The 14601-nt window shown below is 44.6% G+C and overlaps 1 pseudogene; it reads right to left on the bottom strand.

Annotated features, from left to right (window-relative positions):
- LOC140858721 (probable apyrase 7) overlaps nucleotides 1-3040 on the bottom strand; it is a 13766-nt pseudogene extending 10726 nt beyond the window's left edge.
- Nucleotides 3041-14601: the final 11561 nt, after the last annotated feature.

Raw genomic sequence — 14601 nt, 5'->3', positions numbered from 1 at the left:
AGAAGGTAGTGCCATGAGGACAGAAAGGATGTAAAAAAAGGAGAACCTGTAGCATGAAACAATGAGGTTTGCTTCTTTCTTCTGTCTTTGCTTCATTTTTTCAAATCCATTTTTTATTTTTTAACTTTTTTTTTGATCCAAGAACTATGATGAATACATGTTAATTTGTTCTTCATCTTTGGATTATAAATCCCTAGAATTTTGATTTCATTTGCATATATACAACATTAAATACAATCCATATTTTGTTATTTAGTTTTAACAATCTTTGTAACTTGTCTCTAACCACTCCATCTCTATAATTTGTTTCACTATTTAAACATTTTTATTATTATGTAAAAAGAATGAAGCATGTTGGATTTTCTTACCTTTCTCTCCCAAATAAACAAAAAAGTTCCAGTTACAACATTATAACACAAATGAATAGGTTTTCCTTTCATTTTTTTAAAAAATCAGGTGCACATAAAATGTCGATACACCCATATAATTAAAAATATCAATAAATTTTAATTATTTGAATATTTGATACAGGCTCCCTCTGGGTAAAATCCTGCATCCGCCCCTACATGTCCAATTCATATTTATGGATAAAAAATGGTAAATTTATCATGGCTTCAGTTGGCCTATCAGAAAAAAGTCCCACAATTGCAAACAGGATTTATTCATAGATGGATAAATCAGACCTCCTTATAAGCAGACGGTATTCAAAGAAACCTTGTTGCTAACTTTGGTCCCATTTCTAAGACAGAAAATATGATTTTCCTCATGTAATGATGCAAAAGAGGTGAGGGCTAGCTTTGGCGCAACAATAAGGTTGGACTATGGTGCCCTGGTTGTCACGAGTCCAAAACAAGGAAATAGCCTCTCCACATAATAGGTTAAGGTTGTGCACATATGACCCTCCCCAAACCTAGCAATGTCAAGAGCCTCATGCACTAGGTTGCCCCCTTTTTCTTAACAAAGCAGAAGAAAGGCCTTCGACATGAAAAGGTTAGTAAGTTTGTTTCATCCATGGACCAGCTGCTACTTGAGGCATACCACTGCTCAACTTCAGATAGTGAAATCAAGAAAACAAGTACACTTTATCATTAGACATGCAAAGAAAACCAAATGCCTCAATGCATGAAGTAAATTTTTGGAGGAACCAAGAAGTTATCACAACAGGGGCAGGTGACCATGCTATTGGAAAAGCATACCTGAATTTATGGGACTCCATCGTTGGAAAACGAATGGAGATGACTTATTGAGAGCTGAGTTGGTTGCACTGTTATTCCTAAAAAGTGGGAGATATGATCTCTGGAAAAATCCTGGGGTCCATTTGCTAACACAAGATAGTGCACCAAGCAAGAGTATAATTGACACCAAAAGAAGTAGAAGAAGATAAGATGGATTTATATCTGTATGGAATATTTTATAGCTCTGAAGATCAATGCTGCTCGACAATGATTGTCCAGCCTCTGCTAATGCAACTCCCAGTGTCCAAGTAATACTACCAGAACCAATGACCACTTGTTATCTTTGATCTGCAATCCCTCTCTTAATAGTGAAGCAATGTATGGTGCCCGAAAGCAATACTGTTCTATGAAAGGTTGTGGCACAACACTGTTCCTTGCAACTTCCCATGTTTTCCCACAGAATTCCTTACCCAATTTTAGGACATCATCAAGGGTAGCCTTGGAAGTTAAGTTGAAAAACCGAAAGACCACAAAGAAACCAGACATCGCATAGAATTTTCCATGTGGACGAGGTAAATTATCACCAAGAGCGCATGGCTTGAGTTTACAATCAACTGCAGAACTTGTACTAGACCATTCAGACAGATTAATGCTATTCTTGCAAGAGCACTACATTCTTCCAATTAGGAGCACCAAGCAGTTCAACAACCATTCCAGCCATTCCAGCATGCCCAGAACTGATTCTCCCTCCAATCAGAGGACTTCCTTCTTGATTAATTGTAGCACAACGAGAACAGGTATACTCCTCTCTGTCCGATCTGCAAACATGGATGCCTAAGCTCAAGTTTTCCATTACTAAGCCAGCGACAGCAGTGCCTGATAACCTTTTTGAGAAGATGGCTTACAGATTTGTCGAATGCATCATTTAGTCCATATCCAGACAGAGAATATGCACTTAAATAATGACTCACGGCTCCAATTCTCAAATTTATGCTAGTCTCATCATGCATTGGCTTCTCGGTCTCAAAAGTAACTTGCAATGATGAACCACCCATATCAAGTGCACCAAATGTCTTTTTACTTGGTGACGAACCTAGCATAACCCATATGATGATTAAGAGCTATCCATCCATAATAAGCTTCTTCCATGCCAGTTATGATCTTGACCCAATCTCTCTTACACAAAAATGATGAACTTTTCAAAATATTCCATGCCCTGTCCAGAAGCCACTCAGAATCAGAACTCAGTAGCCTGCGAACCCCAGCTGTAGCATAAAGAAAGAGAGAGGCATTTCTGCGAGCGCGCTTGGGTATCTGTCTCTCAGCCTACTGAAGAAGTGGCATTATTGCAGCCTTCAACCCAGTTTCGTTGTGGACAAGTTTATGAAAACCAGGTTCCGTTTCCATACGCTGATAAGCACGGCCACTTCGTGCACTAAATTTTCTTTGCGGACCTTCAGGTAATGATCTCAAGACAATAGGTAAGCTAAGCGGCCTTTATTTCCATTAATAGACCACTCATAGACATAAACTCGAGTACCAGTACTTCCGCAATCAAGTATGATGATACTCCGATGTTTCATGTGACAAATAAGTACTGAGATATCTTGAACATATGTAAATGAATAAATAATAAGAGAATAGCAATAACACCTACAGCTGCCCGTATCCATTTCCTTCTTTTAGTTGGGGTTGCTAGAGAGGACTTCTCCTTTGAAAGGCTATATCCAGTAGCACCCTCTCTCACTAGAGCACGAAGAGGTTTTGCATGGCCATAACTTCTAACAGTTTCAGGGTCAATGTCACCCTCCACCGGATTTACTTTCAAGAATGTTGGCAGTTCATGGAGATGATGAAAGCCGCATGCTGGTTTTCTCTTGTGGTTGAGTGAAGCCAAGACTATGATTTTGGCATGCTAGGACAAGAAATTACATGGAGAAACTAGGAATCTTGTTGGATTGCACTTGTCACAAGCTGATTTTCTTCACTCGATAATCGTCTAGAGAAATTCCAGAAACTCGTATTTGTATGTCTGAAAAAATAATGAATCGGGACACGTGGCACAAAATATTATCAGCATTTCCTCTATCCAGTAAATACTAACAGCAGTGACTAAAAAAATGACAAACAGCATGAATAAAATTCAAATTCCTGATAGCATTCAGAAACAGTAAATAAATGCTCTGTCAAACAAGCAAAAGTTTAATAGTGCTTGACTAGAAGAGTTATTCGTTGGTACATAATAATGCAATCTAAAAGGTTAAAAATTTTTTCAAAGAATGCACCTGTAACTGCCACTCAGAGAAGTAAACAATAATAGTGAACCAACATCAGATATAATATTTTGGTCAAACAATGGATTACAAGCATAGAACAACATAATGCATAAATCAAGTAACATAAATTTCACAAGAAAGCCTAATTTCTATATTTTGAGTACTCAAGCAATAATTTGAAATCTAACTGTTCAAATGCAGTTAGACGCCTCGAAGGTAATGCTGTCTTATCAGAATATCGATGAGACACCAAGAGGGAGCATCAGGGGAGCTGGCTACTCCATATACTCAATAAAGGTGTCATTTCCATCATGGAACAGGTTATTAGAAATGAGATGATATAATTCTCTCTTATGAGAATATGGATGAGACACCAAGGAGGAGTCTCAGGTGGCAGCTGGCTATTCCATAAACTCAATAGAGGTGTCACTTTCCACACAGAGCAGCTTATCAAATGAGCTTCCATTATCCTTGGGTTCAAAGGCTAATCATAAAAGTGCTGCAAATATAGTGCAAATTTGTAAACATAGCATACAGAACTTTCCATTTTCAATTCAAAAATCAACAAAAGGCCACTGGAACAAATACAAACAAGCTCTCATGGTTAGGCTATCAACAAATAGTTTCAACTGCTCTCTCTCACCTTCATCTACCTTATCACCCTCACTGCTGACATCAGCACATCAACAACCTAAGTTTATGCAGGCATCATAATTTGAGGCATAAACATTGTCTCCTGAAAAAGAAAAAGCAACTTTTATTTCTTCTTGAGTGGTTAAATTGCCTAATTCACTTCCCTTGCCAGGCTAGCTAGTGGAGAACTAATGCTGGATTGGCAGTTGGAATAAAAGAAGTCATGAAAAATGGTATGTCTAAAAGATTCCCTAATTAGTGAACTCTACTTAAGCACATTCTCTTCATCCAAAACCCTAATCCTAGATTCCATAAACCTTATCGAGTCTGGAACCTGAAATCTAGGCCTTCTCCTATTCCAGATTTAGCACACTGCTCCTAGCGTATCCAGTATACATATCTTGATCACAGGTCTATAGCATTTATGAGCCCAGAACTTGTAATCCACTACCATAATCAAATAGTGTCAACTCCAACCTTTGTCTTAGAAAAGATGGCAAGCTATCAGTTGTTCAGTCCCTTCATCTATTTATTCTCTTTCTAGTTTTATTTCTTCTGTTTATTGCTTTGTTGAAAACCCTCTCAAGAGTTTATGCCACCACTACCTCCCGAACACAATGAAGCCCATCTCATCGGCACATGCATGAATTATCATGTAATTATGTAGCTAAGCCCCATTCATTTATTTTACCTCTCTAATTGCTTCTTCCATTACTTATCTGTTGACAACCCCCTTAAGGTTTTATGCCACCATAACTCCCTCCAACATAATGAGCCCCTCTCATTAGCACACTTATATATAATATGTATGAAGTATCACATAATTATGAACTTTCTAATTTCTTTTTCCTTTTATTTCTTTGTTTGACAACCCTCTTAACTGTTTCTACCACCACTACCTCCTCCAACATGGTGAAGGCCCTCTCATCAGCACACATATGTGGAATTGCATAATCATGTAGATTTGGTGCCATGCTTGAGTATACGTATGTTTAGCTATAGCCAGTTCAATACTTTGCTGTTTCACTTTCCCTGTTAATCACATCAAGAAGCATCAGCATGAATGTCCATTTTGTCCAAAAATCACTCATCACCATTGGAAATGGTACATTCCATTCAAAAATGTATTTCTTAGAACATCATATACATGATGCTATGACCATGGAGTCATGGGCCAAAGGACAACAATGACATCAATGTCTTAAATCCTACAAGACGGAGGTATCCTGATTTTTCCAAGGAAAGAAATGCCCTGCTATCAAGCCGCTGTTGGGCATCTATCTGGTCAAGCATTACGATAGTACCCTCTATCTCTCTCCATCTTCTTTACTTTGTTTCTTTCTTTTCTACCTTTTTTTTTTTTTCTTCCTTACTTCCTTTCTTTGATTCCTTTTTTTTTTTTCTTTCCTGTCATCCTTTCTTTTCTTCTCCCTTCCTTCCTTTCTTTGTTTTCTTTTCGGCTTCTTTCTTTCCTTCATTCCTTCCTTTTTTTTTCTCCCTTCCTTCTAAGTCTCCTTTCATTTTCATTCCCTTCATTACTTTTCTGTTTCCTTCTCCATTCCTTCATTTCTTTTCTGTTTCGTCCTTTTTCCTTCCTTTTATTCCCATTTCTTCTTCTTTTCCCAGATGGATGGATTTTAGAGTCCCACCCCTATCCCGGTACCAGTCCTATTTTCCACAAAATGGGACGGGATGGCCGGGACACCCGCTATCTATTCGGGATTTAAAATATTGATTGGCACTATATGAGTCAAATGCTGTAAATTCTCCTCCTTCTACCTATTCTTCTTGACCAAAAGTCATGGGACATGCATCTTAAAGGTCTGTACTCCCACTTTTGAGTGAGCTAACATTAAGTGCAGGATACAACTTAGCCACAAATTTCAATTCAATCATTTTTGCATCTCTCGATACTCACAAAACTGTTGATTTGATAAATCCCTCGGGTAACATTCAGTACAAAACCCATCAGCTTTCCAATTACGAGTGTAACACCTTCAGGCAGCATCTCTGCCACGGCATTGTCCGCCACTACCACACCTCGCCAAGGTGAGGACATTAAGCACTACTATTCCCAACAAAATTCAAATGCTGAAGCAAAAATTAAAAAAAATAAAAGAAAAAAAAAAAAAAAAAAGAAACGACCAACAATGCTTACTATCGTTTCATCATAATTCTTTTTCTCGACACCACCATACTTTTTCCTCCTCTGTCCTGTCAGCGGTTTTCTCCCTCCTTAGCATGAATCCCTGCCAGATATGTCTCAAAGCCCAGCTGTGAACTTACACCACCATCCTTCTGTTTCATGCTATCCCAGGCCATTCCCAAACTCCCGCTCATACGCAGCCTAAGAAAACTAAACTGAAAATGATAACATGTAATCTTTGATCTCTTTTTTCATATACCATCAATGATCCAATGTATCCCAGAACTGCTACTGCAAAACCTAGAAATTCCTTTGCCCAAGCTATGGATCACATTCGCAAAGATCAGCAGATGTGCCTTCTAACCAAAATCCAATTACATCCAAAATTTGAAACTTACAAGGCTATCTAGTACTGTATCCTACCTAATACTGTATCCAATCTCACTCTCCCTAAATCCAAGAAACCTATTAAAAGAATTCATCTTTAGGTCTCTCAATCCTCTTATCAACAAAAAGGCTCTTCTGAATACCATTAGTACACTGCAGATTCGAATTATCCTCCATTACTAAAAAACTAACCAGATCAAGGGCCGCCCTGCATTACCCAGAACACATCTCAACGTAAAAATCACGTTCGAGATCTAAAGAGGAGTAATCTCTAGAACCAAACTCCAACAAACAAAACGAGAGGCACCGTCGATCAAATCTGGACCAAAGCAAAAACTTGAAGGGATAACGAAAAGAACATTGTCGTTTTTGCGAATCCTTGAAGAACGACGACTGACCTGTGCCTTTGGATCAATCCGGCGGCAGGGGAGCACGGGCAGCGACCGTCCGCGCAGCTGGTCGAGAGAGAGAGAGAGAGAGAGAGATGGGTTGGTGATCGATGGGGGGAGGACGGGAGTAGGAGTAGGAAAAAAGTGAAAAGATTTAGACCGAGAGCAGCCTTACGGCGATCTAGACGTGAAACCAAAACAGACCCAAACCATCGTTGGTGGGCGGGGTTCGTCTTGGTCCCTAGGGCGAGGTCTCTGTTATGCCTCTGCTCTCCACCGTATCTTCTTTGCATCTAACGTATACCCTATATAGTATCTTTTGGGCGGGGTTCGCCTTTGGGTCCCTAACGTATCTTCTTTGCATCTAACGTATACCTTATATAGCATCTTTTGTTTAAGATGAGATTTGATGCATTGCATAGGTAATATTATTATGATAATATGATAAAAAAAATATAATTATTTGATAAAATTATAAAAATTTATATTATAGTGTTTGATATGTGTAATAATATTGTTGTAAATTATAGAAAATTTTATATTGCAATATTTAGTATACAATTTAGATTACATGAAATATAAATTAATTTTTCTAAAATATTCTCATACTAACTTATTGATTATTATTTATTTTTTAAAGAAATAACTTAATTTTGAGATTAATCATTTTTCGTGATATCACCCATTATGTTTTCTTTTCTATTTTCACCAAACTGAGATTATCCATAATTTATTTTGATGAAGATATTTTGGTTCTAACATTATGTTATTCCAAAATTGCAAGATTGTAAGATTATTATATAATTACATAGCCACCTCCTTTTAGACAATCAAATTATCTCTTTTTGAGATAATACTGCATTACATGTAATGAAGCATTATCTGTGAAAGTAACGAAACAAACAATGTAATCTGTTTATCTGTTATAAATTACATGTAATCCTGTTAGAATTACATGCTACTAAATGCCCTCTAAGGATCATTACTAACTTGCATAATTTACTATATTTTATTTTTGATTTTTCTCAATATTAAACTATTATAATAAATTTTTATTTCATTATTTGTGACTTTTAGTTTTCATAAAGGCTTTTTGTATTTAAATCAAATTGAATGGATTTCTCACTTTGTTGTACTTGGTAAAGTTTATGCCCCATACTTTATTTGTGCTTTCTTAGATTTATTTTCTTTTGTGGACAAAAATATAAAAAAAAAGATATGTTAGCAATGTATAGACATAAACAAGCAAATAAAAATTTCAAATATAAGAGTCCATGCCCATTTTTCATTTATTGATATCAAATTTCCTATTTTTGTTAGCATAATTTTACTCTTTATTTACTTTTATATTAGTTACTTTTAAATCTAAGTTTACTTTCATATTTTTAAATATACATCATGCATTGTATGTGCTAATAAATTTAAGTATGTGATATTATTTTACTCGTAATGGAGGGGCACACCCAAATATAATAGGCAAGTTCAAGTACTTGGATACACCATCCAAAATTCAAATATGGATTATTTAGTTCTTGAAATTAAGGGATGTGACCATCAAGATAAAGCACGATTTATCAAAAAATAAAAGAAAAAGAGATTTGTTAAGAAATTTTAGATCAAGTCTATATCTAATTCGACTTAAAGTAGCCTTCAATTAAAAACCGAGACAAACTTTTATTATGTTCAAGTTTAATTGCAACTCCTTCGCAGTTGAATATAAGTGTACTTATATTTAAGCTAAATTCAAATTATTGAAATAACCTTTTATCAGATTAATCAAAATATTATTTGATCCAACCGGTTAAAAACCAACTTATAGAGACCTATTGCAAACCCTATTAGAGGTTAGATCTTGATTTCATTCATGTTCTTGAACCAAATGTCATAGCTGAAAGAAACAGAGAAGTCCATAGGAAAGGAAAAAGAGGAAGAGAAACATAGTCCTAGTAACGTTTATTTCCTTTTTGAAATATTCAAATGTATGGTAAATCTGGAAAAGGCACATATTTAGAAATATATGAAAAATATAAATATAATAAATAGAGATTCTAGATAGCATAGAAAAAAAAAAAAAGAGAGAAAGAATTGTTTAAAAAATCATATATGTTGCTGGTATGGATTTTTTTACAAAAAAACCATGAATGGGATCAATTACCTGACATTCTTTGGTGCACATAGAGAGAACAAAAATATTAGATTTTCACCCTAAAAGCTATTAATTAGAAGATTATTTGAATGCAAACTTTAAAGATTTTTTAATAACTGGAAGAAAAAAAAAAAGTACAACAACGTATTATTCTTAGAGTTCTTCCTAGCAATTTGATATAATCAAAACCCCTTGGATTAGTATTGGGACCCGTATTGGCCGGTAATCACTACAGTACGGTATTAATATATGTTGGGGGATACCCACCGACCGACCGACCGACTATCGGAGGGCCGACCGGCTGGCGGCCCGACGACGACCGACTATCGGAGGGCCCGACCTCGGGCGCCCGACCGACCGACCGACTATCGGAGGGCCCGACCGGCTGCGGCCCGACCGACTAACCGACGGCCCGACGAACGACTCGACTGGCCGATCGTAAGTCGGGCGGCAGCCCAACGGACGCCATCAGCGGCTAACCACGGCATTCCACGGTCTATTCCCGACCGGACTGAACCCAGAGGTCCGGTAGCCGACCCACTTGAAGCTCGCCGACCGACGGAGGAGTCCCCGACGCCACTCTGATGGCCACCGACCTGGGTCGGCCGACTCCACCAACCGCCGTACGGCCGCCAGACGTTGTCAGCTCTGACACGGACATGCGGCCAAGTTACCTAGGGGCATTGTCCGCCGAGAGCCGGGTCAACCCTGGTGATTAGACGGCTACACGGCGACATGATGTTTTCACGGCGGCTCTGACAGCCTACAGTGAGTTGACAGTTCCTCACTTGTCCGCGCCATTAATGACGGCGCATACCGTGCTCCACTATATATACCGGGGAAGGCAACAGTGCAAAGGTCGATCCGCCCGTCTCTCCACATACGCAGGCTCGCTCCTCTCTCTTCCTCCCTCTCAGAGCTCTCTGTCTGCATTTACTGTTGCCCAGTCACCTCTCTGACTTGACCGTCGGAGGGTCCCCGCCGGAGCCGCCTCCGGTCAGTGCGGACTTCCTTTTGCAGGTGCACGCTCCCCGGCGATCGGACGACGAGGCGATTGGCCGCAACAGATTGGCGCGCCAGGTAGGGGACAGCATGACAAAGACAAGAGCTCAACGATCGAGAATCACTGGGTCGGCAAGGCGTTCTTCCCGCCGGGAAGAGGCCTCTCCACCATCACCGGCGGCGGAGCCTAGCTCTCCGCGCCCTGCAGTGACTACGGAGGCGCAGATTGCGGCCATTGTACGGCAGATGACCGTACTGACCGACGCAGTCAAAAGCCTCCAGCAACAACCGGCGGCCCGACCTATGCCTTCCAGGAGCAGCCGCCGACGGTCGCGCCGACCCCTGCGCCTCCAGGCGAGCACTCCCAACAGCGCTCCACGGGGAGGAGGAGGGTCGACCTCAGCGCGACGACCGACGGTCCCAGCGGCCCTCTCCTTCCCCGTTGGAACGGGCGAGGAAGGAAAGCGGCCGCGCACACGTCGGCCTCGCCTTCAGAGTCTTCCGGAGGCTCCACTCCTGGGGTCTCCCAGCATCGACGAGCGGACGACTACGAGCGACGGTTGAGGAGATCGACCGCCGGCTCGCCCAACTGCAAATGGACGGCCAGAAGTCTTCGAACGACGTCGACTTCCAGACCGCCCAGCCTCTCTCTCGACTGGTCCTCGATGAGCCGATTCCCAGTCGGTTCAAAATGCCGAACGTGGAGCCATACGACGGCTCCGCCGACCCAGTCGACCACCTCGAGAGCTACAAAGCTCTCATGACGATTCAAGGGGCAACCGACGCTCTGTTTTGCATCGGCTTCCCCGCCACACTTCGCAAGGCTGCCAGGGCTTGGTACTCCGGTCTTCGATCGGGCAGTATCCATTCCTTCGCGCAGCTCGAGCACTCGTTCGTGGCCCATTTCAGCACTAGCCGAAAGCCCGCCGCGAACGTCGGATAGCCTTTTCTCCCTCAAGCAGGGGGAAAACGAGGCGCTCCGCACTTCGTGGCGCGATTCAACCGGCCACGCTCGAGGTCCGGGACCTCAACGAAGACATGGCGGTTTCAGCCATGAAGCGGGGCCTGAGGTCGTCCCGATTTACTTATTCTCTGGACAAGACCCTCCCCCGAACATACGCCGAGCTACTGGAGCGCGCATACAAGTATATGCGCGCGGACGAAGGAGCGTCCGACCGACGCCTGGTCGAGCCCAGGGGTCCGAAGGAGAAGCGAAGAAAAGGTCGGGAACCCGCCGAACCAGCAGGCCCCCGGCCGGTAGTCGGCTTTCTCCACCCCGACAAATCCAAAAATCACCCCGCCGAACAGACTCCGAGGTCGGTGCGTCCCAGGTATGACTCCTACACTCCTCTCTCCGCTCCCCGTGCGCAGATCTTGATGGAGATCGAAGGGAAAGAATACCTGCGACGGCCTCGCCTCTGAAGGCAAAGGGCCTCGACCATCGGAAGTACTGTCGGTTCCATCGGAGCCACGGCCACGACACCGAGCGATGCATCCAGTTGAAGGATGAGATCGAAAATCTCATCCGCCGAGGGTATCTCGGCAAGTTTCAAAAGGGTCCGCCGACCCGACCGATTGCCGATCGACGCCCCCAGCCGACTGAAGAGGCACCGACTAACCAGCCGACGGCTGGAGTCATCAACATGATCTCCAAGCGGCTGGGCCCGGGGACGTCTGCAGGAGGAGAGCCGACGAAAAAGCCGCGCCCGGACGACGTGATTACCTTCTCGGAAGACGACGTCAGGGCATCCGGACTCCCCACGACGACGCTGTTGTTGTGTCGGCGACAATAGCCAATTATGATGTAAAACGAATTTTTGTTGATAATGGAAGTTCGACAAATATTTTGTTTTACTCGACCTTCTCCCGAATGCGACTACCGACTGATCGACTCAGTAGGGTTTCCACGCCCTTGATCGGCTTTGCCGGAGACACCGTCACGACAGAAGGAGAAATCACCCGCCCGTGACGGTCGGTACCGAACCCACGGCAAAGAACGGCCTCCCTCATTTTCGCGGTCGTCCAAGTTCCTTCGGCCTACAACGCCATACTCGGGCGACCCGGACTGAACGCCTTCGGGCGATCGTCTCGACGTACCATCTCCTTGTTCGATTTCCGACTAAAAATGGAGTCGGGGAGATGCGCGGAGATCAACAGCTCGCCCGACGATGCTTTCAAATCTCCGCCCGAAGCGACGAGACAAAGGGTCCCCTGACAATTGACAAACTGGATCAACGGGAGAGGAAGAGCGGGGTTCGCCAGTCGAGCGGCTCGAGGCGATCCCGGTGGGAGAAAATCCCGACAGAAAAGTTTGGATCGGGTCTCAATTGCCCGACGCCGGAACGCCACCGACTGGCGGAGCTGCTGACGGCCAACGCCGACGTATTCGCATGGTCGGCAGCAGATATGTCGGGCATCCCTCCGGAAACAATGACTCACCGACTCAACATCGACCCGACAATGAAGCCGGTGAGGCAGAAGAAAAGGTCCTTCGCCCCAGAGAGGCAGAAGGCCATTGACGAAGAAGTGAACAACTGCTCGAGGCGGGCTTCATTCGGGAATCCACGTATCCCGATTGGCTCGCCAATGTCGTCATGGTCAAGAAAGCCAACGGGAAATGGAGGATCTGCATCGATTATACCGACCTCAACCGAGCATGCCGAAGGATAGCTTTCCACTCCCGAAGATCGACCAGCTGGTGGATGCGACGTCCGGATTTCGACTGCTCAGCTTCATGGATGCCTTCGCGGGTACAATCAGATCCGGATGGCGCCTGAAGACGAGGAGCACACCGCGTTCGTGACCCCCAAGGGCCTCTACTGCTATCGGGTGATGCCCTTTGGATTGAAGAACGCCGGCGCCACCTACCAGCGACTCGTCAACAAGGTCTTCAAAGACCAGATCGGGCGTAACATGGAGGTATACGTGGACGACATGCTGGTAAAGAGCACGCAGATCCCGGACCATGTTCAGGATCTCGAGGAGACCTTCCGCACCCTTCGACGACACCGAATGAAGCTCAACCCGACCAAATGCGCCTTCGGGGTGACCTCGGGGAAGTTCCTCGGATTCCTCGTTTCTCAGAGGGGATCGAAGCCAACCCTGAGAAAATAAAGGCGATCCTCGACATGCGTCATCCGAACACCAAGAAGGAGGTCCAACAACTGAACGGGAGAATCGTCGCTCTTAGCCGATTCATTTCCCGATCAGCTGAAAGGTGCCTCCCGTTCTTCAAAACCCTGCGCCAGGCGAACGGTTTCTCTTGGTCGGATGAATGCGAACAGGCCTTTGAAGACCTGAAGAGGTACTTGGCTTCCCCGCCGCTGCTTGTAAAGCCGCAGATCGGGGAGACCTTGTACTCTACTTGGCCACATCTTCTGAGGCGATCAGTTCGGTGCTCGTTCGGGAAAACGAGTGCCGAACCCATCAGCCCATCTACTACATCAGCAAAGTGCTCCACGGCGCCGAAGCCAGATACTCGGAGACGGAAAAGATGGTCTTCGCCCTGACCGTCTCCGCGCAACGGCTCCGACCATACTTCCAGGCCCACGCCATCGTGGTACTCACCAACCAGCCCCTGAGGGCCGTACTGCGCCGACCCGACACATCCGGACGGCTCGCTAAGTGGGCAATGAAGCTTAGCGAGTTCGACATTCAGTACCGACCAAGGCCTGCCTTGAAGGCTCAGGTCTTGGCCGACTTCATCGCCGAATGCCCGACGACCGACCAGAGGTCGGGAGCTGAAGGCCCGGGACGAGATTCGGTCTCTGATCCGGACCCGATCTCCACCTGGGTACTTCACATCGACGGAGCCTCCAACGCTCAGGGAAGCGGGGCCGGACTCCTGCTCACGAATTCGGATGGGGTAGTCACCGAATACGCCCTCCGGTTCGACTTCAAGGCCTCCAACAATCAAGCCGAATACGAGGCACTCCTCGCGGGCTTGAGGATGGCGAAGGAATTGGGCGTCGACAGCCTTCCGGGCATTCTCCGACTCTCAGCTGATCGTGGGGCAGGTCAAGGGCGACTTCGAGGCGCGAGATCCGACCATGATCAAGTATCTTCAGAAGGTAAAGGATCTCGTGGCCCGCTTCGTGCATTTCGAGATCTCCCACGTCCCCAGGACGGAGAACGCCCGTGCCGACGCTCTCTCTAGGTTGGCAACGTCGGCCTATGATTCTTTGGGTCGGACGTTTGTCGAAAACCTCCAACAACCGAGCATCGATCGGGTCGAAGAAGTGCAGCAGCTAACGTCTGAACCAAGTTGGATGGACCCGATCATCCGGTACCTGTCCGACGGGACCAGTCCCGAAGATCCCGCGGAGGCCAAGCGACTTCGATGGTCGGCGTCGCAATATGTGATCATGGACGGCCGACTCTACAAGAGGTCGTTCTCCCTCCCTCTGCTCAGGTGCTTGGGACCGACCGACGCTGACTACGCCCTCCG

Source organism: Elaeis guineensis, chromosome 6 (genome assembly GCF_000442705.2).
Source record: "Elaeis guineensis isolate ETL-2024a chromosome 6, EG11, whole genome shotgun sequence".
Classification (NCBI taxonomy): domain Eukaryota; kingdom Viridiplantae; phylum Streptophyta; class Magnoliopsida; order Arecales; family Arecaceae; genus Elaeis; species Elaeis guineensis.
The sequence above is the reverse complement of the archived record's forward strand: the minus strand, read 5'-3'. Positions and strand labels throughout refer to the sequence as shown.